General features: G+C 35.8%; 1 protein-coding gene across 1 annotated transcript in view; it reads right to left on the bottom strand.

Annotated features, from left to right (window-relative positions):
- Nucleotides 1-25,873, bottom strand: part of SMPD3 (sphingomyelin phosphodiesterase 3) — a 152,002-nt gene extending 126,129 nt beyond the window's left edge. Inside the window, exon 1 of the mRNA XM_080411128.1 lies at nt 1-25,873. This exon is cut by the window's left edge and continues 3,406 nt beyond it. The gene's annotated coding sequence lies outside the window, so the exon portion shown is untranslated.

Genomic DNA, 25,873 nt, shown 5'->3' with positions numbered 1-25,873 from the left:
GTGCTTCCACAGGTTTTCTTTCATTAAGTGAAAGAACAGCAGATGTCATGATTCATCCTCGCTACCTCCATTTTCTCATCCTAGATAAACTATAACCATACAGGGTCAACCCTTTCTTTTCCTTGCAAAGAAATAAACTGAGAAATTGAAATAAAGGAAGAAGAATCTCTGTCTAATTGATAACAGAATAGAAAAGCAGAGATTGTGCCAAATGGTATAGCTAAAATAAATGACACAGTCATATACAGTAAGAAGGATATATAAAAGAATAAATTCTAGGTAATTACTCAAAAATGCAACAAGCACTTTAAAAAAATCCTTCTTAGAGACAACCTTGATCTGCCCTTAAGCAGTCACTATCTAAATAAGGTTTTGAAATTTTTTTTAGACCTAGTTCACATAGAGAATACTGAAAACTGATTTGAGATGTCCTGCATAACTCTTTCATGATTCTGCCATTTGAAGTTAAATCTTTTATCAGTATGAGATACCATGGCACAGTATTCTATGCATGTAGTTGTAATGGTTTGTTTATCATTATTGAAGCATAGATATCAAATACACAGAAAAAAACTGGCTGAATTGAGAAAGCAATTGCTTCTAGAGTATCAGTTAATAAACCAGGAGCAAAAAAGTGTGAAATAGTTGTAGATGTGCAAGATTTCAGAGTCATGAAAGGCAAAATGTCAGAAAATAATGCTAAAAGGCACTAATTAGACAGTCCAGCATTTTCTGGTAATTCTCAAAGAATTGGGGAATGCAAGAAGATGATTGAGTTGACTTCACAGAAGGTGACTACAGCTGTCGTGTTAGCAGAAATGAAATGGAGCACAGTGCAGTGTCTCTAATTGTGTGGTATTGTTGGAAAGCAGTCAGGTAAGCGAATTAAAGCAGAGAACAAAACCAGCAGAGAAAGCAAGCTATAGTGAAGACTAAGGTAATGGGGTAAGTATTGGAATTATTGCCTGCAATTTCTGTTCTGTCACTGCTATGAAAACATTTTTTTAATTATAATATGATTTAATTGTATACTTTCATTTATTAATATCCACAGTGGGGAATTAATTTTTCAGTCTACCTTTATGCTGTGGCTCCTAACACCCTCATTGTGGAGCCTACATGAAGAGCAAAAACACTTGAGTCAGGAATATTTTTTTGTAAGAGAGAAAGACCTATCTATGCCTTGTTCATCATAAGGCAGCTGTCCTTTTTGTAAAGAAAAGAGAATTGATTATACTGACTGTCCTGCTGTCAGCAAAGAAGGAAGGATAAGGGGTCTCATAATGACTATACCATATCTGGAACTATTAGGAGGTAAAAGTTGATCAGGAGAATAAAGTTAGGTTGGTCTTCCATTAATCGTGTTGTATTGATCATGAAAAATATTTTACTGGCAAAGTTGCCAAAAAGCAAGTTCCCTTAATCTTCTGCTGCACCTTTAGTTTAACTTCTTTAATGGAGTGGCATTTCAAGTCTCTGTTTCTGAAAGGCAGGCAAACATGACATGACTCCATAATTAAGTTTAGGAAAAGGTATGTGCTAATTGAACATCAAATCTGTAAAAATAAAAATACTATTTAATTCAGCTTCCTAGCTACACAGTCAAAATAATGCCCATAAACCCTGACTTTCAATATTACTTGGATTTGCATGACGAGAGAGTAGCAATTGCTTCTAAATTCAGCTTACCATCAAGAACTGAAGGCCTGTAGTGTATAAAACCATTATTACAGCCTTATAAAATTGATTTTAAATCACTTACTGGACCATACAACCGGAAGGCAAGTTACCATAGATTAAGACATGAAGACATCTAGTACTTGACAGTTAGTATTCTCATTTGGTATTTATGGTACATGAAGTTAGCTTGAGGCTGCCCATAATTTATGGAGGGAAATTTTTATTGGTATGGATGAGAATTATCTTTCTTTAGCAGGGGGAAAAAAAGCAATACTTACAGTCTAAGAACATTTTTGAGCATGATAGGTTATTTCTATTGCAGTCTAAAGGGGGGGGGGGAGGAGGGGACGGGACGGACGGACACACCGTTTCAGTGTTGTTACTGGGTACAGCCCAATAAAACTTTCTTCAGGCTACCACCAGAAACTTCATTTTAATCACTTTTATGCTTTTAACTACAAGCTTTTTTATCAAAAGTGATATGTTGTTGAAAGGTTTCACAAATACAAATTGCAATCAAATCAACTATATAGAGCAGACTGTATTTAGAAAATGTTGGGTTAAAAATAACTACAATAAAGTGCCTTTTTTGTACTTTTTTTCTCTCAATATTTCTCTCAACTCTGAGTTTATATTCAAGACAACAATAGTGCTAAAAATTTTACTAAGGTCAAAATCATAAGAGGTTTTGTTACCTCTTATGAGGTGACCAAGGTGAGTGATTTATCCAGTATGTGGATGATATCTTCAGGGAACAAGATGTTTTCAGGTTTGTAGGTAAGGGGTTTTTTCTACCTCATCAGTGTTGGAAAGCAGTCTGAAATTTATTTATTTTTTTGGTCTTTTTCTTTCTCTCTCAACCTTTCTCTTATTTGTTCATTAGAAATCTAAGTGATCTCATTTCAAAGCCCAGCTGACAAATGTCTTGAGGTCTTTGCAGATCTTAGTGGAAAACCAGGTAAAAGTGAATGATTATAATTAGAGAGTAACTACAGGAAAACACATAAGCTTAGGTTGAGGGCACACAATCCATTATTGTGTTCCTTGGTAGAGTGTACGAAAGACAGTGAAGCAGGAGTCAAACATTTATTTTCAGCTTCAGATCTTGTTGTCACTCAGCAAATTGAACAATTATGGTTGGATCTGTCAATTTTTAAGCAGTGTATTTATCCAGAGTAGTAGACTCTGCTTCAGATTTCTGTAAGAATGGTTATCTTTTTTCAAGTCCAGGATAACTGTAGCATCCAAGTGAGCAACAGAACACAAGGATAGTTATTAGCCTTGCCCTAATAATCAGAGACAGCAGGGCATGTCACGCTCTTGTCCTGTGAACAATTTTAATGAAGTGTAGTAGATACGACAAACCTGGTTTCACTGGATAAATAAAAATGACTCTGATTTTTGATCCTCCTGTTGAGAGCTGTACACTCATCTGTATTCCTTCTTCACTGTCCATCCTTGGGAATGCAGACAGATTCCTTCATTACTGGATTTATATATTATATAAAGGTCCCCAGTAAAGGGGTCATTCCCCTTTATTTAAAAAACAAAACAGAATCAGCACATGCCCAGTGCATGAAACACACTTACAGCTCAGTTACTAAATTTAAGCATTTTTCTGATTAGTCGTTTGTACTTTTGAGTGATTACTACTTTATTATGTTGATTTTTTTAAATGCTTGTCCCTTCTTGATTTTGGGGCTTGCCATTTAATCAGAACTGAAATTAGTATCAATTAGTGAGTGTAATCGCCGAAGTTGATTTTTGGCAGTTCTCTCCCCTTGCAAGTATTGCCAGGTTTTGAGGTTTACAGCTATTTCAAGATAATGGGCTACCTTCTTCGTAGGACTCAGATTTTGTTGATTATTTCCCTTCATTTTTAGTGTTTGAATTGCCCTTACAGAGAGAAGGAGCATGAACAGCTTCTGTTTAAAGCTTGAGACAAATAACATTAAAACAATGATTTGTCAGCAAATCTAAAAATTTGTCCTTGCATTTGGCTTTAAAGCTCTCCAAATTATGCTTAATATTTATTTTTATGGATAGCCCAGTGGTGGGGGAACTTACAGGTGCCTACAGATCTATCACTCAACACAATCAAAAGATGTATACTTTAATAACTTGGAAATTTAAGTGACTGTAGAGAAAGTGGGAAATTCAGGTATAAAACAAAGATATTTTTTTTTAATGAATGAATGAAGTGTATTAAGAGGTCAGATATTTTAATGTAAAGTAGGAGCTCTATGGCTTTTTAAACCTGCTGAGAAATTGTTCTGAATTCGTTGAATATGATGGATTTGTGAGTTAGATTGTTACTTTCAAAATACCGGAAAAGTTTATTTTTATATATATTAAAATAGGTATCAAGGAACACACTTCACTGCCAGACATCAGTAAAAAGCTCCTTGTTTTGGAACACATTACCACTTTCTGTCTGTGAGATATTTAAAATACCCTTCTGGGTAATCACGTAAATGATGGGTTGCCACAGAAATAGTGAGTGTTCATTCCGAGATGATTTTCTTAAGTGGTTCAGCAAAATCCCCATTAAAAACCTTCATGAAAGGTTACTTGCTTTCAAGAAGTTAGTGACAAGGCATGATTTAATTGAGAATTTCTTGTATGGTTTTCTAAAGTCTGCCAAATGTTTTACTTAAGATGACATTGTAGAGATAAAATGTTTAAAATGTCCCAAAGTTCAGTACAACCGATGTCCTATAGCATGAGTAACTAGATGGGAAGCTTTTCAGTTATACTAGATAAATGACCAATTTTAGAAAGGGTTTTTGATAGTGCGAATATCAGAGAACTGTGTGAAAGACATTTGGACTCAAAAAGATGTTTGGCTTTTGCTCAGCAAAATCAAAAATACTAAGATTTGGCTTGTGACTTATTGAAATAATTCCAAATAAGAGGCCCTTCCTTTGAGGTTGTAACTTCTACCTCACTTCACATCTTCCCAGTCCCTATAGCACTTTACATTTTGGGGGTTTTTTGGAACCGTATAGGAGATACTTTTCTGCAGCAGTACTGCTTTTGAGAGAAAGAGAGGAAAAGGAGGGCAGACAGGCAGATAGGAGAAGACGGACAAACGGCTTTGCATTTGATACACAGTGCTATCCATGCTGGATAGACATTTATGATTTGGAACACAGAAGAGGGAAAAACATTATTTAAACAGCTTGGCATAAATTAGGCAAAATGGCAGCCATGAATATGGAAGTACTTCAAGGGGAAAAAAATGGATCCTGAATAAAACCTTAACAATGATTGTATCACAAGAGATTTGTCTGTCAGATAACAAACACAATGTGAGCATGCTATGCAAATACTGTGTAAATATTAGATCCTATTTTTAAAAGAATATCCTAAGATTTTTATAGTCAACTTTTTTAAGTACCAAGGAGCAATTTCAATCTGTTGCTAGCCTTTAGAAGGGCAAGTATCTTAACACTATTGAGCTGAATGAATCCATAGAATAACAGAGAAGTAATTATCACTGCAATGTAATTTTTCCATCAGATACCAACAGTGCTTTAATGCTAACAAAGGCCAAAAATTCAGTCTGAATACTTATTTTCAGATTTTGCATCTTTTCAGCTCTAAAAACTGCTTTTATTTGCATATCTAAACCAGTTTTACTACTGTACCTAGAAATGGAACTAGAGCTATATTTCCAGTCGTAATTTGGATGCGGTCATTCTTGGGAGTACCTGATGTAACACTTTTATTGTGGACAACTCTGATCATTCTCTAAAAATGTTATCCAGTCCCAGTCAGAGCTAGATCACTTCTGGAAGAGTTGCTCTCTATGCTTGACTTCAAGAACACAAACTGGAAAATATTGGCTGGACTCTATAGTTAATATTTCAGAGGTCAGTTTAAATTTTTGTACATAGTTGGATGTTTGTCATGTTGTCAAAGAACAGCACTAGTTAAAATGTGCAGTGGCTTGAATATTTGAATGTTCTTGTTTCTGGTTCTTGCTGTTCCTAGGAAGAATGTGTGTTCATTTTATCAGATGTGATCTTTTATTAGAATTCCCCTTTATAACACAACCAGATAATTTCTTACCCCACAGATAAAATGGCTCTACCTTCTTCTGGGCCCAAAATGTTTAATAGCAGTAAAGACTGATAAGCTGAACTTTCCCTCTGTGTTGTGACAAACACTTCACAGAAATCTTAAACTCCAAAATGTTTTGTTCCTTTTTCTCCAAGTTCAAATCATGTTAATAAAGTCCAGCCAGTCAAACAAAGCTTCAGAAAATTTGAACATCCTTCACAAGGAGAAGTCAGTAAGCTAAATGACGGGTGCTGGCAAATATTTGTGTTGCTTTTTCCTTTAAAAAAAAAAAAAACAAACAACAAAACAAAACAACAAAAAGCCCAAATGAATTTAATTCCTGGCTTACTGCTTTTGGCAATGGCTCCTATATCTCACACTAAGCTTCTAGGAGGATTATTGATTGTATATGGTAAGAGCTTCCAGTTTCCACATTAGCCCTAAGAGGAAATTAGATGATCTATAAGTAAGTATTGTAAGCATAAAAACTGTGCTGAAGCCTTTCATTATTCATTTGAATTGGATGTTTTTGTTTTTAGGAGACAACATTGATGTTATGGGTGGTTTTACTGTTTTGTGTAATGTTTTATTTATATTGGAGTATAAAGCTACTTATGTTACTTTTTAATACAAGAACATTAAAATATAATTCTTTTGTGAATATTAAAATATAATATCAAAATACAGTTCTTTCTGTGAGCTGTTTGGGAAATGAAAACCAAGTATTTGCCACTTTCATAACCCTTCGAAAATTTCGAGTTTGTGCAAGTTTTAATTAGTTTAGCCTTATTAGGCAATAAAATAATTAGTGTATTTGAAAAGCTATACCATTAATTTAGATATGTAAGCATAGATCAAGCTGCCTATGTTTGGACATCCAAGGTGGGAAATTACAGAATCCTTTATAATTCGCATTAGTTTAATATTGAATAATTGCTATAAACATTTTTCCTTCTTAGGTTCTGGTAAAAAAATAACTTTGATTCTCAGATTAATTTTGAATAACAGATTATTTCAGGAAAATTTGATCTGAGTATAGATTGTTAACTAGTACAGGGAGGGGGGAAGGATTAAACTAATTAAAACAGGATTCATTAGGTATTAGTCCATAGTGAAACCATATGCTATCGGGTGAAAAATTTGCTGTTGCAAAAAGTTAGGACAAAGTTTAACAAGGTTCATGGAATAGATTTCATTACCTGCTAAAACAGAAACCTCTGAGAAAATAATGTTAGAGGGATGAGACTTAATTAACATATTGCATAATGATGCAGATTAAAAGATCAGACCAAAGTCTAGAACTCAGCAGCTTCTCTATTTCCTTCGAATTTTCTTGATGAAAAAAAAATAGATTTGAAGATATTTGTGGCTACTTTTCCTGGGTTTGGGTGATCTTGCTAGTTGGCTTTCCTGCTAGATCTGTTTGCTTCTTGAAGATGAAAAAAAGTTAAGTTCTTAAGTAACTACGAGCTCTCCTCTACCACCCAAATACTGTCTATGATATTATTTTCTCCTGTATTTTCTGGGTTTGGAAGATTTTGGCATTTAAAGCCGTATGTTCTACAAGTTTTTTATTTAAGATGTTCCCATTAGGTATTTAGTTTTAAAAACTTACTGATTATTTAAATTCTGAATTCCTCTAAAGATGTAATTCAACAAGATAATCAGGAGGCATAATGAATTGTGAACATATGAATTTGGTAGAAGTCTCAGTGACTTGCTGATTCAGATTTTGAGGGGTTAATTTTTTTCTGGTATGACATAATATTCTCTTTCAGTGAAACATCTTTAGTTTGTACTATCAGAGAGAGATTTGTTTTTCAAGTGATAAACTGCCAAGTTTCTTGCTTTTATCTCCTGCAGACACTTGAGTGCGTTTTTTGAAACTGTTAGCTTTGGTAGGTGTAAAACTACGTCAAACCATACAATAGGTGCAAGATCATCTCAGCTGCAGAATATTGTTGAGGTTAAATGCTCAGTGAAGACTAAAAACTCGTTCCTGATTGGATTTCTGTGCTAAATACTTCCTTTCTCCAGTGGTAACTAAAAGAATGTGAAGATGATATTGAACACCCTGATTTATTTTCCAGAGTGCTTTTTCTGTGTGACATCCTGCTTGAATTTCCAGGTTTAGTGTTTTAGCAGTTTCACACTCGGTGACAAAAAAATGAATTGAATCAGCAAAACAATGTAATCAGTTTCTTGTGATTTTATGATACCTTCCAAAATATCTGCAGTTAACCAAAAAATAAAATGGATTTAAACAGCAGGCAAATTGTTATTAAAACGGTTATGAACTTTTATCTATGCTGAGCATTTGCCACAAGACATTTAGTTGTGAAATTGAGAACAAACAGAAATGTGTTTTCATTTAAAGCCATTTAGATAACTCCTCATTTCTCCTTCTCAGCTCTGTTTTATTTTTACAATTGTATCTTCACTGATTTCTGAATAAAAAAATTGGACTGGAGGGGGGGCAAGTTATTACTCCAAGGAAAATTTTCCCCAGTCTATCACTAATAGCTTTCATAAAGGCATACGCTCTAGAAAAGTAGTAAGTCAGCATTTCAAGGGAATGTGATAGTAGAAGTGCCAGAAATTGCAAGCTATTTAATCACCACTGCCATTGGAATATTCCCTGCTAAAAACAAGCTTTCCAATACTCAAATTGTATATTTAAAATCTAGAAGTCCTTATAATACAATTTTGCTATTTTGGAAAAAGTGTTTATTTACCCTCTGCTTTAACTGGGAGATAAGCTTGTCAACCCTGTAATAATTACTTTAGTAAGAAATTAAGTTAATACTCTGTATTATTCTTTCAACTGCATTTTAAGTAGGTTGCTGTTTATTTGGCTGGCTGTTTCCTAGGTATAACAGTAGTCTTGTAGCTGTAGAGTTTTCTGGCATGAAGACCCCTGTTCTTAATCCCCAAAGAACTACAGCATTAAGTAGCTTATTTATAACCAGCTTTGTGCATCCTACTTTTTTCCAACTTAAATTGTGAAAACTTGGTAGGTTAGCACCCTTTAGTCTGGAAAAGAGGCAACTAGAGGAAGTAGGATGAAGGTCTAAAAATTGGAGAGGGTGAACAGCAATTGTCTCATCAAGTACAAAGAAGAGGCAGTCACTCAGAAATAGCAAGAAGCATATTTAAAACAAAAATATTCTTTACCAAGGTAAGCTATAATGCAGCTGAGAATCTGAACTAATTTACACAGTATGAACTTAGTGCTGAGTTTCACATTTATGAAGAGAATAGAATATATACAGTCCTGCCCTAAGATTAGGTAATGTATTGTTGGAGATGATTTTCAAGTGGCCATAAGGCATAGTGTTGTCCATTGCAAAAACAGTTCTGAAATTCAAAATCAGAGCAGGTTCTAGGAGACAAGGAAGTAAAAGTTAGAAAAGCTGTGTAGCTCCTTATGGCCATGAGCAGTAGACTGGCTGTGCGACAATATTAGTATATAAGTAAAATGATATGGTTGCTGAACAAGTGCATCACAAGCGTCCCAAAGATTTAATACAAATCAGCACCTTTCTTGAAAGTGATAGCATTAAAAAGCCAAATAATGAATGATTGTAAGTATTTAACTATTTCTTCACACATGGAACCCAAAGTGTTGGATTTAGTTGTGTTGAAGAGATATTAAGTACCTTCTATGCTAATTACTATATACCATTTAGGGTCGAGCAGTTTTGTAAAAGGTATTTGTCAGTTTATTGGAACAGGCCTGCCTAATTTATGCTATGAACCTCCCCAGATCATTGGTGTCAAAGGTTCTGTAATGTATTTGGGCAGATGGGTGAAATGCTTTAATTTTCAAATGCTTAGAATGCTCAAGTAATCAAGGGAATTCTGCAACTTATGCAGAAATAAAATATACTCCTTTGATCATCTTTATGTGTATTTGTTGAACATGGTATGAAGTTAATTTATGCAGATTTTTGTAAAGGATAGGGAATGAGAACTGAAAAAAGCATTAGCTCCTCTAACAGAATTTTAAAACTTTTAGTGTAGGGTTTGCTTTAAAGGTTTGTTCTTAATGAAAGCATGCTCAATATTAGCCAAAAGAGGTAGACTGACTGTTGGGGTTTTCATTATCTATTTTTGTGCATTGTGTCCAGAAGATTTTTGTCAAGATGTGCATGATCTCCTCATTAAGCTTATTTAACACCTGGCAGTTCTGTTCATATTAACACTGTGTGCTTTGCATCATAAAACCCCCTTATTTCCTGTATCTTGCAAGTTCATTTTTTTCCAATTTGCTTCCTCAGAGCTGAACAAAGCATAGGTTCAGAGTAAAGGAAGGCAACACAAAACCTTTCCATTCTGCAAACATACCTTTGCACAAACACATGACACACAGACTTTAGAAAATCACGTCACAATTAAGCACAGTACTTACCCAAGAAGAGAAGAATTTGGGCCCTCAAGAGCTCATCTAAATAAAAGGTTACAGCGGGGTAAAGATTCAGACTGGATTAAGTCCTATCAGCTCTTACCGAAACAGTAACGTTTCAATCTCCTCTGCATTCCAGCAAAGTTCAGCAAATAAAAGACATAGTATTGTCTTATGTTTTAACAGCTCACGGGTGGCTTTTAGAGCAGAAGTTGCTCATCTGTTCACTATGAAACTCCTGCAAGCAGGTGCTGTCAAGTCTCATGACAGAGGTGATGGAATGCAATTTCTAATTACAGGAATCATAACTTAGAATTATGCAACTTTCATTTCAAACCTAAACTAGCTTAACATTATATCAGTTCTGATTTGTATGTTTATTTCCATATCTAACAAAAAAAATTCTTTGTATTTGTTTTTGTTGTCTTTCTGATATGAAAGGTGCTCTTCTGAGGTAAGGTACCATACAACAGAGTGGCAGTGGCTCTCCTAAGTTGGCTGGGAAAATGAACGTAGCATTTAAACCATTTCCCTATTTTCTGAATCCAGTGAAATGGATTTATTTTTTACTGTACTTGATAATAATTACCATTACCAACAGTTGTATGCTGTGGTGCTGGTACCCTGTTCACTTAGTTAAGACTTGTTAGAATTATGCATCATCCAGTTGCCACTTGACATTAAAACTTAGCAGGAAATATGTTTACTTACCATTTAATCTAACTCTAATACAGAAGAGGTGCAGAGTTAATCATAGGTCATGAACTGAAATAAGACAGCTGTTCTTTGTGTTGTTACTAAATCACAGAGGTTTTCTGTTTTCTGAACATCAGGGTGTTGTCATTAGGCATCACTTGCCAAGGCTTATACCACAGGACCAAGAGAAATTACATTTTCAGTCAGGAGACCAAAATAAAAAGTGTTGAAAAATACTTGTAGTCCTCTGGAAACACTTCTTGGACATAGAAATTAAATAGCATCTTTAGTTTAATGATGGCTTGGGGTTTTTCTTCCCCTTTGACTATTTTAAGATAATGGTATGGAATGTATTTAAGAATGAACTAGCAAGTACAAAGACTTGATATTCTGTACAGTTTCTCAGTCAGAAAATGTAGAAATCATGTACGTTTTCATATGCCCTCCACTTACTGGAAAGGAGCCCTGCACAGCTGTCAAGTCCTTTTATCTGTGTTTATTATCAAAGAGACTGTGAAGTAGACATAAAACTTCTTCTGCAAATGAGAGAGACTTTCTGCCAAATAGCCTTTTTTTCATTCCTTGTTACTGTGTGTATCTTGACAGCAGTGTGTTTTGCATAGCTTGTGTGTGCAAAAGCCGTGGTGGAACACAACACAATTTTTATTACTTGAAGATTACTGTCTGTGAGCCAAAGAATAAAAAGACACTATCAACAGCACACTGAGAAATATAATCTCGTCCCTGAACTTTGACATTTTGCATTTGAGCTCTGATCTCTAAATGATTTGCTTTCAGGGTGCAGCTCCTAGTATTTGTTTCTTCACGAGTATTTATCTGTAAATGTGTGAAATCCCACAAGGAAATACTGAGGCAAACATGCTGTCTGGATGGCCAGGAGCTTGGATGTTAGGAGCTAGGTTTGAATTTAACTAAACCAAGGATTTGCATCTGAATTTGTTGGTGAGTACCTTGGCTGCAAACCAGGTGTTTCTGGGAGTAGAGTTCCCTCTCCTTATACTTTCATGAACACTTCGACAGTCTTGATTTCATTGTCATCTGCAGTGGATTTGTTTTTCATGTCAGAACACAAAGCAATAGGAAAAACATTAATCTGTTAGCTTTACTTTTAACAGTAACTCCTCTTTTTCTGCTAATACAGAGTGTTCCTACTTACAATAGATTTTTGAGATTGTTTTAGACTTACGTGTGTGCTTCATTAAATGAGACTTAATTTGGTATTTGAAATATGCTAGTTGTCCTGCTCATTTCAGAAATTCTGACTTGCAGGTTAAGTTTCTACTAAAAGGCATAGCATTGACACTAATCTTCCAGTAAATTAATTAATTTGTTAAATGCCATGAGCACTGTTAAAGTTTTAATGAAATAAAAATGTAATCTCTGTGCAAAATGTTCCCATCTTTCACTAGGACAAGCTGTGCCTGATTTTGTTTACTTTTTTCTTGCACTGTTTTGCGGGACCTGCAGCAGGGATCTTCCTGGCTGCCACAAAAATTCTTGAGAAACACCTTCTTTCAAATGTATAGCTGGTTACATAGTTATGTAAACTAGCATGTTTTACAAATAATTAAGATATTTACCTTTGTCATGTTTTCCTTTCCCCTCCTTTTGCTCTATGTGCTCTGAAATCACTTGGTATATCAAAACAATACATTTTTCCAATTCTGTGATCTTCTCCCTGTTTTATCAAGCTGAAAGACTGAGTTATGGAACACAGTAAATATATGCAAATATAGTATGTTACAGTGTAACATGAAATCTAATGTAGCTCTTACTGTAACTAAAAGTAGAAAAGTGAAACAGATTCAGTTGCTCTGGTGTCTTAAAATGGGATCGTATCTTTTTGTAGGCAATTCATGGCCTACAAAAAGATAAGGAAATGGGAACAACCTACAAGCATCATGGAAAAGGAGGACTAAAGTATTCACAGCACACTGGCTGTCGCAGAAAGTACTACTTAAAGCATTTTTGAAAGAAATTCATTATTTGATCCTAGTCACCAAGACAATAATGAAGATCTCTTTCTCATAGGTTGGGCCTGAGAACTGGTTAGTTATGTGTTACTGTGGTTATAGCTTAAAGGAGGCTCAAAAACATGCAGGGAAATTCAGACTCCGTTGTACAGCTCCACTTTTCAGTTTAGAAAGGACTGCCTTTCCTATACATGTACTTCTTATGAAGTCTTCTCTGAAGCCTTCCTCAGTTCTTTTCAGCTGTGACTTTTCTGTATTCGTTCCTGTGGACAGACTGGGTTCTGCAGGGCCTATTAAGTCTGCCATGGTTTTCTCTTCTCCCACAAATACTATATAGCATTTTACCTTCTCTCTTCAGTAGACTGTCAGTCCATCTTCTAATCTGTAAAACATTGCTCCCACTATCTAGAAGCTGAATTGGTAAATAGTTAAGAAGTAGACTTTAGAGCCCTTTGGAAGACAGCCACTCCTAAGCTGGTCTTTAGTTTTTTCTGGTTTGAACTGCAGAGCTAAATTTTGCCTTTTTATATATTTTAATATGCTTTATACTACATTAATGTTGGGTTTTTTTAAGAATGTGTTGTGTAACTTTCACCTATAAAGCAAATGGAGAATTGGAACCTGACACAATAATGCCCTGTTTTATCTACAAATTGGATTCAAAATTCCTAGTCATTTTGCAATCGGTGTCTGATACTGACCAGTGTCAGAGGCAAGGCTGAGCTAATTACAGGTATACTCAAGCTAATATAACATTTCTTGTCTTTCTAGCTTCTTGATCAGTATAATAAAAATATCATCAGAAAGGCCTGGTTTTGAAGTCTTTGCTCAAGCAGATAACTTAATCTTCTGTGTATAAAATAACAATTAAACAGTATTTAAGGCCTAAGAAATGTAAAATAAAAGTTGCAAAACCACTAGTCACCCTGAATAGATCAAGACAGCACAAGGAAAGAGAGCAACTCCAGTCGTCTTTGAAAAGCCACGATGCATCATCCACTTTCTCTTTTCAGTTCTGAAATCTATATGCAAATGTATTAGACATACGTGGTCTGGTTTTGTATGAGACTGAAATCACTTTCTTTGCATCATTTGGCCTAATTCTGATCTCTGTGACTATATTATGGAAATGAGAAAACAACACAAAAGATAACATGAGTAATTTAATTTCTTCAGTTTTACTAACTAAAGCTCACAAATGGCTACATATGAGAATGCAAAACTGCAGTTCTTAAGCTTGATTGATTTATGGGTGGAAGGCAAACGTATATTCCATACAGTATCTGACACCAGAATAAAATACAGTAGCAAAGTTACAGACCTAATGATGAAATGTTCCTTGATAAACAGCAAGAAAGCTTTGCTTGACAACAGGCTGAAAATAAAGCAGAAATTAAATTCTTTGTTTCATCATTCATGTGAACCTTTTAAATCTTTAGACACTGGGGTTTTTGGGAGGACCCTAACCAGTCCAAATTGGGTTTTGACTTTTGTTTGCTTTTTGTCAGCCAGAGTAATTTCCAGAAGAGGTTCTGTAATGGCTCAGTAGCATGTGATTTCTTGGCCTGTAAGTATGTGTAGACAAGCAGATATACTAGCAAGAATTCTGACTGAACTACAGGAACAGTTTTCTTGAGGTTAATGTTAAAGGATTTTTGTAGATTGTTCTAAGTATTCACTAGCCAGAGAGAGCTTAGTTAGGTTTCACAGTAACAGCTTGCCTAAGCTGTCTACTTAGCAGATCAGGACCATATACTTTCACGTGTACTAAATATGACCTATTAAAAAGATTTAGTGATCCTGTGAGATAGTCTGTGGAATTCACTAATGCCTTCTAAAAACATGGGTAGCACTACACAGAAATGGGTTTTAGTTTTACTGAAGTACAAGTGGACTATAAAATACAGAAATCAGTAAGAAGTCAGGCTGTACTTCCTAGGAAGCTGAAGGCAAAACCCAGCCATCTGTGATGACAAGTTTCCAACCTGCTGCTGGTCTGACACTGATGCATATGTGGTACTGTGGTTGTGCTTTTCAGAAAACTGGTCTTTGGTGAAGATTTAGTTTTCCACTCCCAAATTAGTTAACTGTACATGCCTGTGCTGCTGGAAGGAAGGGGGCTGAAAGAAATATCCCTTATAAAAGAGAGATAGCAGGAATGCAGAAGCCCCTTTGATGGTGCATTTCCCTGTCACTTCAGGGACATTATTGTTCTGTTCAACTTGGCATAAGCGGGTGGTTTCCTTGGTCCAAGTGCTAGGTTTGTTCTGACTGGTTTGGATACTGACAGCTGTTAGGCTGCATTAGCGTGGCATTCTGCTTCAGCTAACACATCCCTAACTTGAAGTAACTGAAGTAGACGAGACGTTTTGGTAGGATACTGCATTGGTTTATGTACATATAATGTTCTTCACATCCTAGAGGATATCAGAAATCAGTCAAGGGGCACAGATATCTTTGGTAGAGCTATACTTGCTAAATGAGCTGGTCTGTTCAGCTGGAATAGATTTCTTGAAAATGCAGGGTGTTTGTTTCAGCAAGAAGCTTATTATGTTCCTGTTTGCTGTGGCAGTGTCTCAGGACCAGCTGCTACAGTTGGCCAACCTTGCTCATTCACAGGATTTTGCTACCTGTTCTGGTAACAGCTGTGATATGATGACATCTTTCTTCTTGTGATATGTGGTCCAATGATTGAAGCAGAAGGGCCAAAGTTCTGCTTAGGTTGTGACATTGAGTAGTTCTAGCTTTTGAAAGAATTTTTGCAATGAAATTAAATGGAGTTTGAGTGGCAACTGCAGTGGTTGTGTTGCACTCAAGGCACCAAAATCTAGCTTGAAACAAACTGGCCTGTGATTAACTACTGCTGAGGAAAGTGTTTCTATGCTACTTTGAAAAATTTTACTTTGGTATGCAAAAGTAGTTTTAATTGCTCTGCTTTCCTGTACTCCTGAGAATTGTCACCATTCTTGCAGTTATGTTGGGTGTTGCCACACAGAAACAAGTTTAAAAGTTTTCCCAAACTATAGAAATTAAAGGCCCCTGACACTAGTTTAAGCCAGTCATACTTTTTGGTTTGTGGCATCTGTGCAGCCAGCAGCTAGCAAGACAGTGTTTTAAATCCTTAATTTCCTGCTCTTGCCTAAGCTTTATTTTTCTAATTCTGAATTTAATGCCTGTCTGTGTAATAACAGCTAGCACTTCTTATAGTAAAATGCTAGAATTACTTTTTGAAGCAAAAATGTTTACTCTTTATTTATCAAGTTAGGGGAGTAATTTCAAAGATGGATGTGGTCCAAAACATCTTTGCTAACTAGTGTATTTTGATCTTCTAATTTAAGCAATAAAGAGTGAAACTGAGGACACATTGGAGTCTACCATTAGTTTAAGGAGAAGCAAGCCTTGCAATTCTAGCCTTCTGCTATAGATAGACCTGTCATTCAGATCAATTATGAGATCTTTAATTTGGACTCTGCAGTGACTTTTATATAATTATGTTCTCTTTGAACTGCATTGATGTGGGTCACTAGCAAGCATTAAAAAACAAATCTGAAAACTGAGATGCTGTGGTTACAAAGCAAACAGTGAGAGCTGCCGTCATAACTGTAATTTCTGTCTCCCTTGATCTCCTGGGAAATCATAACAAATGAACAGAAAGCTTTTGGCTTCTGAAGCAAGAGGAAAGAAGAATCATCATCCTTCAGTGAGCGATGAGAAATGAGGAAACTGCACTCTGTTTCACACCATTAAGCTTTCAGTTAATACTCGGTCAGCTTCTAGGTTTATGCGTTTTAAAAACAGTTACAGAAGAGGGCTATCAATACTGAGACAAGCAGAAGAGAGCTTACAAATATGACTCTTGTTCTAATGTTGCAGAACGATCATACTCCTCGGATTTATGTACCATGTGTTCTATCTTTCCAACAATATTAATTCCTTGGTGAATTTCCAATTGGTGCCTTTCTCAGAATTAAATCTCAAGAAGGTGCTTTTTTAATGATAGTCATTCCAGTTACCTTTCCAGAAAATACAACTGTTAAATGTACTGTTAACTCTAAGATCAGTTCCTTTGATGTGATAATTTCAGATTTGGTCCCAAGTGAGTTAATTATTTCCTTTTTAGTTGAAACTGTTAGAAAGTTGTGTGAACCCACAGACATGATTGTGTTTATGGTCCTACACTTTGCCTTTGTAACAACCAAAAGATCCATTACCAAAACTCAAGTCTTCCCCACTGAGGCTGCTTCGCCAGTATAAGGTAATAAAGATAGTCTTAGTAGAACACAGGACAAGTCTCTTTGTGGAAAGCTAGTTAGGTAGTCAGTTTTGTAACATCAAAACACCTGCTTTCTGTCTGTCTTCCAGACAGACAATGCAGAAAGGTTGGCTGGGATGTGATGTTCTAACATTCCCTGAAAAAAAGTATGGTTGTCTTCGTTTTCTGTGATCAGTGTCCAGGTTTGTGTCAGTAGCTGGAAGGTCAGGAAGCACTCCTAGAAACTCCTTTTTCCTACAGTAAAGGATATAGCTCACCTAGTATTGGGTATTTGCACATTTTGCCTGTATCTAGATGATACACAGCCGGTTTACGTGTTGTAGTTCTTCTGTTCCCTACAGCACACAGAGGCCAACAGCAGGGAAATGATGATGTTGTTTGTGCAGGTACTGAAGAAAATGCAGATGAAGGAGTTCTTATAACTCAGTAATTTGCTGAAATAGATTCTAAAATATCTTAAGGAATTTAAACCACGTCAAACTAAATAAAACATCTGAGAGCATAGGTCACAGCAAAGGATTGTGCACATTATTCTTTGGTTACAGTAAAGGATGGAAGTACACATTATTTACCCACTGCCACAAGTTGGCAAAAATCACTCAGAGTACACAAGAGACTGGAGTAAAGGTTGCCAATTCTAGAGCCATTACACACAAAATTTTATGAAGTTCTTTGTTTTAACCTGTTGTAAAGCATATGAGGATTGGTTCAGTAGTTTGATAAGTGTTGAGGAGATGAAGCATTTGAGATGCAGAGATTGCTAAGCAGTGGGAAGTCCCTTAATTGATCAGAATGTGAAAATATATGGTTTCCAGTATGAAATGACAGCCTATGTTAAGGAAAGCATTTTCTAATACTTCTTGTTCTAAGGACAACATTTTTAGAAAACTTAAATCTTTCTAGCTTCAATTCCGTTCTCACCTAGCTGAAAACATGGGCCTGATGAGCAAGGAACAGCCTATGTTCCTTTGGCAGGGTGATTTTTTTAGTGGTTGGCATTATATATATATAATAAAATTATTTTTGGTATTATTACTGTCCTCTAGAGTGAACTATGCCATACCACAGAAACTGACCAACTCCCCTACTATAGGTCTTTTAACAGAAACCATTCCGTTGTAGCCTGAAGATAAGGTACAGTGAGTCTCTCTTCAGATAAAAATCCCACGTTGCAAAAATGCTCCAGGTTCTAGGGTCTATGCAAATTCCAGCTTAAAAAAGTGATGCTTTTCTTACTAAAATCAGAAATACTTTTTTCCTCTTGAGAACATTTTCTCAGAATTCTGGATGGTCAACTGCTAAAAACTTGTGAGGTATTTTAAATGTTTAGGCATTTGCCTTGAAATACAGCAGGATAATGCAGAAATTTTCTAGCTAATACTGGTCACAAGAAGGCTTTTTTCCACAGCAATTTTATGCATTATCAGCTCTTTAATTAGTCTGGAATTTCTGCTGTCCTTTTAATGCCTTTTAAATTTCTTTGGGCTCCGGAAGACTGGTGAAACACCCAAAGGAATGGAATTGAGTAGCTTATGTTATATTCATGGATTTAAGGGCACATTTTCTTTAAGATAAATGTGTGCAATGATGGAATAATTGCAAAAAGATGTTTTCAGACACTTCAGTCACCTAAATAGAAGCAAGTTTTAAATTCTGATTAGCTAAGATGGAATGATCTTAGAGCTACATTTGGCTCAGTCATAACAGCCTACTTCTAACCTAGGATGTAATTTTTATTTCTTCCTCTTTATTTACCTGATCCTCATTTTCTGTGACTGGGTACTTGAGATAGTACAAGATATTACTTGGGATAAAAATTTTCTCTACCTCCTTCCCTTCCCTGCCACCCTCAGCTTGTGAAGCCTGAAGTTTTATGGTATTTCTTAAACAGCACGTTAACTGCTTTCTTTTTGTTATACTTCCATAAAGTGGGAATGGTTGGAATGATAAATTCAGTATGAGAAGCATGGCTGATGCAGACTCCTTTTCAAAATTTATAGTTGAGCTTTTATGAACTTTGCACAAAGATTGCATGTGACATAAAACAACAGAAGATTGGGGGGGGGGGGGGGGGGGGGAGTGTTTTTAGATAGATTTGTTAAAATGGCTGAAATCCTGGATCATGTTTAGTTAGAATTCTGGGAATCAAGTGATAAAATAATCAGTCCAGTATTCTGGAGCTTTGTTATAGAACATCATACTTTCAAAAACAGATGACTAGCCTATTAAGATTTGAATGTTCTGATGAAGTTTTAGAATGCAGCAGCAAAAGCGTGTCTGTCTTTGTATTTCATTGCAACCTTTGTAATTGAGGTTTTTACCAAACCTTCAGTTTGATTCCAAAACTGATACAGATTCAACACAATGACTTTTGAATGCTATATTTAGGGGTTTATTTTCTTTCATTATAAGACATACCTCCTTACTCTGGGACTAGTCTCATTGTCTTGAGTAGAACTACTTAGAACAAATACTCATTTAATAACATATACATTTGAGGAAATACTTCAGTCTTCTCTATGGAAAAAAAAAATCATTGAGGATTATGGTAGTGAATACCTATCAGCTGTAATTTTCATAGGATTGCTAAATGTAGCTGTCAATCTTGGAAATTTAGCCAGGCAAGTAACATTCCTGATGCAAGGTGCTTATGAATAACTCTTTGGGATTTGATTAATGGAGACATTGGAAAACCTTGCTTTACTGCAGCACATGGGTTTTAGAAGCTGATTTGTTCTTGTGAGGTTTAAGGGAGGAGGGGGAAGAATCCTAAAAAAAACCCAAAAACCCAGCACTGCAGTTACTCTAGAAACCATGTAAACACTGGTAATGGTAAACTTGCCAACAGTACACTGATGAGTACATAGGATTGCTTCACTGTATGAATTGTCCATCTTGTTAAATGGTACTAAATTTATTGTTAGCATAAATGGCCACAGTAATCTAGTTAAGATGCTTTTTCAACAATTTTATTTATTATTTTTTTCATATTTGCTGTCTGGTTATGGATAAAGTATCTGCATTAAGTAGATAGTATCTATTTTTTTTTAATGGGTAAAGTACTGTGTAATCTCAGAAATACTTTGGTGCTGCAGGTTTTGACAGCAGTGTTTGCTAGAAGGGGGAAAAAATGGACAAAGAGTGTCTAAATGTTATTTCTGTTTGCCTTCCAATGTGTCAGTTACTTGTATTTGGAATATTGAGAACATAAGGTTATTAAAAGTCCCTGTGTCAGTAACTTTCTATTGTTCAAGTAATGGATCTCCTGTGTAGGAAAAAATTAATTTAGTGCCTTAAAAAAAAAAGAAAGATTTTTAAAAAAAAAAAACTTTCTGCATCCTACCCCGAAGAGTATGCCATGAAGAGCTGTGAATGTAGCTTCAGTACTTCATGGACTCAGTCTAGCTGAAAACTGAGCTGGATGCTCAGAATTAATTTATGCTGGAATCTCACTGCTTCACAAGTACAATTATTCAGAAGTGGAGATTTCATTACTTTGCTGTTTTCTTCACAGACTGCTGCTGATTAACCAGAGCTTTAAGATTTTCTTTCTGTGTCTGATGAAGCTATTTTTGCTTCTTCAAAGTAAAACCTGCTGAGATGGAGTGCCAAAGGCACTGATGATATAAATGGCACACTGTGTCAGCTCTTACCTCAATCAGCTTTAAATAAACATTTGTTTCAAATGGTGAAACAATTAATGTAAACACAAAGTATCGAGTTCAGCTTTGCAATGCCAGTGCCTGTCTACTGACTCCAGCTGGTTTATACTGCTGTTGAATATGAACACAATTATGTCTCTCATAACTGGTGAGGCTTCCAAATGAACCACCCTTCAGACAGACATTGGTAGAAGATGATCTAACAGGAGAAGGGATAAAATAACAGTAACTGGAAAATGAATCAAAGTTCACAATTGGGCAGGAACCATTAGAGACAGAAATAATTTTATAGTGCTGAGATCTGTTTCTTAGGAAGAGTGATGAAACGAGGAGGATTCTTCCATCATGCTGTTTTAACTAATGTGAAGTTTTAGCCGAAGACATTTTGATAGAGGAATTCTGCAGAGGCAGCTGAATATAAGAGATGAAGGATTATGCTCTATATTCCATATATTGTAATGTATTGAAAGTTTTCACGAATTTGAAGTCTGGGGTTTTTTTAGAGGGATGTATAACAGTTGATCAAGCACAGGCTAGTCTGATCCTCTGTGATCAAAGGGACTTCATATGCTTACTGTGCTGCTCTTGACTCCTTAGGTCTTCAGAATTTAGCCATCCCATCTACATGGACGATTATTTAAAGGCTGGCTTCAGTTTTCTCTTTCAGCTGTGAACAATTTCAGAATTTCAAACAGGGGAAAAAAAGTATCCAGAAATAGAAATATGAGTTAAAAGTGTTTTAAACACAGTGGTGCTAGTGACTTCAGTAATAGATGCTTCAGTACTATTTAATGGTTCTTACTTTACAAAAATGAACATTGCTCTTTAGTATGGAATTTCATCCCAAGTAGCCCTTTTTCATCAGCAGAAAGATGTTGAACTGAAATATTTTTCACTTCTGTGCAATAGGCAAAGCTGGAATTCTGCATTATTTTTGGAGCAGAGACCTTAAATTCAGTCATTGCTAACTGGTAGTGTTTATTCTGTAGAAAACTCTAGCCAGAGCTGTGTCCAATAAGTTTTCACATCTCCCAGTTGATCTGTGTTTCAGATGTCTGCCATGCCAGTTTGGGAAAAGAGCTATTTCTGCAAAAGAAGCACAAAATAAGATTCTCAGGGGGGGCGAGGGGGAATCAAAGAATACTTTAAAAAAAATGCAGTACTTTTACCATTCTACTGGCTGTCTTACTCAGGCACCTTTTTATTACTGCTGTGGTGGAATTAAAAGCAATAGTTCCTTTTTTTCTGTAACAGATGACTGATTTATGTGTAGCAGATCAGAAAAACGTGCACAAAGGGTGGAGAGTTGATTTTTTTTTTTTTCTTTGTCTCTGCCCTTGGTTTTTAATACATGTCATTAAGATATACCAAAAAAAGGATTTAGTTCTATAAATGAAAAGAAGCTTCCAGATTAGCTCAGTAAATTGGATTCTGGACTAGTCAGAGAAGCATTTTCACAGGAAAGGCTTGCAACTTCATTGAAAGTAACATAAATGTTGTGAACCATTGTTTGCAACACCTGAATTTTCCTCAGTCCATCCTATATGCAATCTGCTTCAGGCAGAAATGTTTGGCTATATGAATCTCAGAATAAATGATGTAAGTTGAGGGTAATCTTTTAAAACATAGAATTTAATACTTTTTCTCCCTGTCTATTGCTAAACTGTTTAGTGTATAGTCCAACAATTTTCACAATAGTCCTTCCCAGCAATCGCTTGCTATAGCTGAACAGGTTCATCTTACTTAACCCATGACATATGATTAACCACCTTCTTCATGGTAATGATCGAATTGTTTGCTTGATCTGTAGTTCCATATTAAAGGCAAATGCACTTCTAGAAGATATAGATTATATCCATTACACAGGAAGGTATCCTGAAGCCTCAATGAAAAGCTAAATAAACATTTAAAATTATAACAAGACATTTTGTTGACCGTACCAGTACAGGAAAACCTAATTGAAAGATCAGCTTGTCATATTATAAATAATAATAAGCTGTATTTTGAATCCTTCATCAAAATAGTATGATTTCATTTTGAAAGACTAGCCAAGGGAACTGAAGTTTTGCCAGTCTAGTACAAATATAATTGCGTTTTTCAAATTTTAAAATGGAAAATTGTTACATATTCTGTATATCCCAAGACATGGCTATATACATGGAGGTTGCAGGGCTTGAATCTCATTTTGTGTAGAGGCCTTTTAGAAACAAGGCCTTGTAAATTCAAGGATGGTTCAGTCATGGAATTAGAGTAAGAATATATTTATAAGTTATTAATACTATGTGCCCTAGAAATGCTTTGTTCTGCTTCATAGGATGAACATATACATTAGCTTTCTCTATACTGTAATATCTGCAATACATGATATACCTTCATTGCCACACTTCTTTTTTATTCAGTGACATTTTTCCTTCTTTCATTCAGTTTTATCTCTAGTCATAAAAAGCAATCTATATTTAATATGGCTGTATCCAGCCAGGGGATTAAAAATCTAAAAATATTTTTACTCCAGCATGTGCCTGCAGGCTTGTAATTCATTGCATTCGCTGTCAGAGCAGAGAAGGATGTGGTCAGGAGGAAATTGGCTAGTCTTTTGATCAGACAGAATATTACCTGAATAATTTTAAGAGCTCACGGAGAAAGGTTTCTTACCAGACCAAATTTGCTTTGCTGAACAAGGCAGCCTACATTAAAATGTTGTTAATAAGTAATATCCTGTCTCTCAAACCCCTCTATAATAGCTGTACATATATCCTAAGGGAGAGTGGCTTGGAAGTATTCCATGTTAGTGTCTAAAAAGTTCTATTAAGTGTACTGTGAGCTCTAGAAATTTACTTATAGAATAGAAATGGGTGAAGGATGTGTAGACTATTTATCTCTCATTGAAGTGCGTGTTGAGAAATTAATGATTACTAAGTGCCTATACTTAGCACTGGTGAAGTAGCACCTGGCATACTGTGTCTAATTCTGGGCTGCCCACTACACGAGAAAAAGAAAGCTGCTGGAGAGAGTCCAACAAACAGCCACAAAGATGGTTAAGGGACTGGAGCGTCTTTCCTGTGAGGAAACAGAGAAAACTGGGGCTGTTTAGGCTAGAAGAAAGAAGGCTCGGGGGGCACCTCTTCAATGTGCATAAACCTCTGAAGGGAAGGTGTAAAGAAGGTAGAACTAGGCTTTTTTCCATGGTGCCCAGTGACATGGAAAGAGGCAATGAGTGCAAACCGAAACACAAGGGGTTCTGTCTGCACATAAGGATACAGTTTTGTGTTGGGATTTTTTCTTACTGTGCGGGTAACTGAGCACTGGAACAAGTTGTTCATAGGTGGAGTCTCCACCCATGGAGATGCTCAAAAGCTGTCTGGACATGGTCCTGGGCAACCAGCTATAGGTGACCCTGCACAAGCAGGAGGGTTGGACAAGCTGACTTCCAAAGGTCCCTTCCAAACTCAATCATTCACTAATTCTGTGAGCAGTTTTATCTCTGCACTCTCCAGTAGGACTGTTGCAGGTAATATTGTATGCTCAGTTAAACTGATAGACCGTCAGCTTCACTACATCAGGCATGCTCGTTTCATTATCGTTATTCTGCATGTTGTCTGTCCTGGTGGCAACATGTCTCACTGAGCTTTATGATGCACAGGGGACAGAAATTTGGGATAGGAACTGTGCAAAAAGTGTGATGCAGAAATGCTATAATCCTGATTAAATTCTTTGTAAATACTTATCGTAAGTTTTATTGTAAGAAAAAAAAATTACAAAAATTACTTGAAATTTTACATCAAATTTACACAGCAACAAATGTGTACTCAGTGTTTAACAGATTTTTGTCTTTTCTGCCTTTAGTGATTCCCAAGTTTTACTCTTTGTACCACATAGATTTGTCATTAGAATTCTGAAAATAATGACTATAACTGAAGCTGCTGTGAACAAATACAAAATTATATTTCACTTTGTGAACATGAATTTAGAGATATAAAATGTCATTTTGAAGCAATTACGTTTATGGTATAGAAAAATGTCCATTTCCATTTTGAAGTGTAGACTGTATAGACAAGCATACTTGTCGTCTCCATCAGTTTTTGCCATCTTAATGGGAAAAGATCCAAATACTCTGCTTTTATTTACTTGAACATTCATAAGATTATTTGTTATATTTTACTATGTACGATAGTTTTGAGTGGTTATTCACTAAACATATTAACGACTAAAACTGAAGAAAGACTTGAAATGAGGAATAAATATTTTTGATGGATCTTGCTGAAAATATGTGTCTGTATAGATTGCTGGTTTTTAGAAATTTATTGTAGGTAAAATACAAAGGGTGCTGGTTTGAAGAATTTGATTTAAGCAATATAAACCTGGAACAACCTGGTAATTCTGTGCATTATCATGTTTAGTGAAATAAATGCTTAACTCTTTGTTCATCGTAAACACCACCACCACCACCCTATCCTTAGATGTATTTGCAGAATATTTCATTTTTATTTATGCCATGGGCTCATGAAAATCGATCACACTGTTCATGTAAGTGCAGTTTTCTGGATCAGTTTCCAGTTATTGGCAGATTAATGCAGTAACTCTACTGAAGTCACAGGCAATTGCTCCTGCTTGCCCTTGCATGCTTAGTGATAAAGCATAAATATGGTGGTAACCAAAGCTCATCTATTACTAACATTGATAGGAGGATAAGTGAAGAAAGATTACAGCTTGAAAGAAGGTGTCATAGAGATAAGGGCAGAAGCAGTGCTGTTGTAGCAGATCCTAAATAAACGCTAGCAGGTTTTCTGGATGGCCAGATGAACTTGATACATGTGAGGCTGTTTCTGTTTGTTGTTGTGTTCCCCACCATGCCACATATAGTGAAATACAATGAAAAAAAAAGCTATCGGGAAAATTATCAGCTGTCTACAAAAGACACCTGTAAGAAAGCAAGCTGATTTTCTTCTGTGTGCAAAATCTGTCTGGATTTCACAAAGAACTGGATCTTTCCCAGTATTGTCTGCATTGTTCTGTGAAAGCTTGCTCTGGAGTTCCAAGAAGATTCAAGAAAGAATTGAAGTAGTCACTATTTGTGAAGTAACTTATGTGTAAATACCAT

This window comes from Falco punctatus (assembly GCF_963210335.1).
Source record: "Falco punctatus genome assembly, chromosome: 14".
Taxonomy (NCBI): domain Eukaryota; kingdom Metazoa; phylum Chordata; class Aves; order Falconiformes; family Falconidae; genus Falco; species Falco punctatus.
This window is presented reverse-complemented; position numbering and strand designations above follow the sequence as displayed.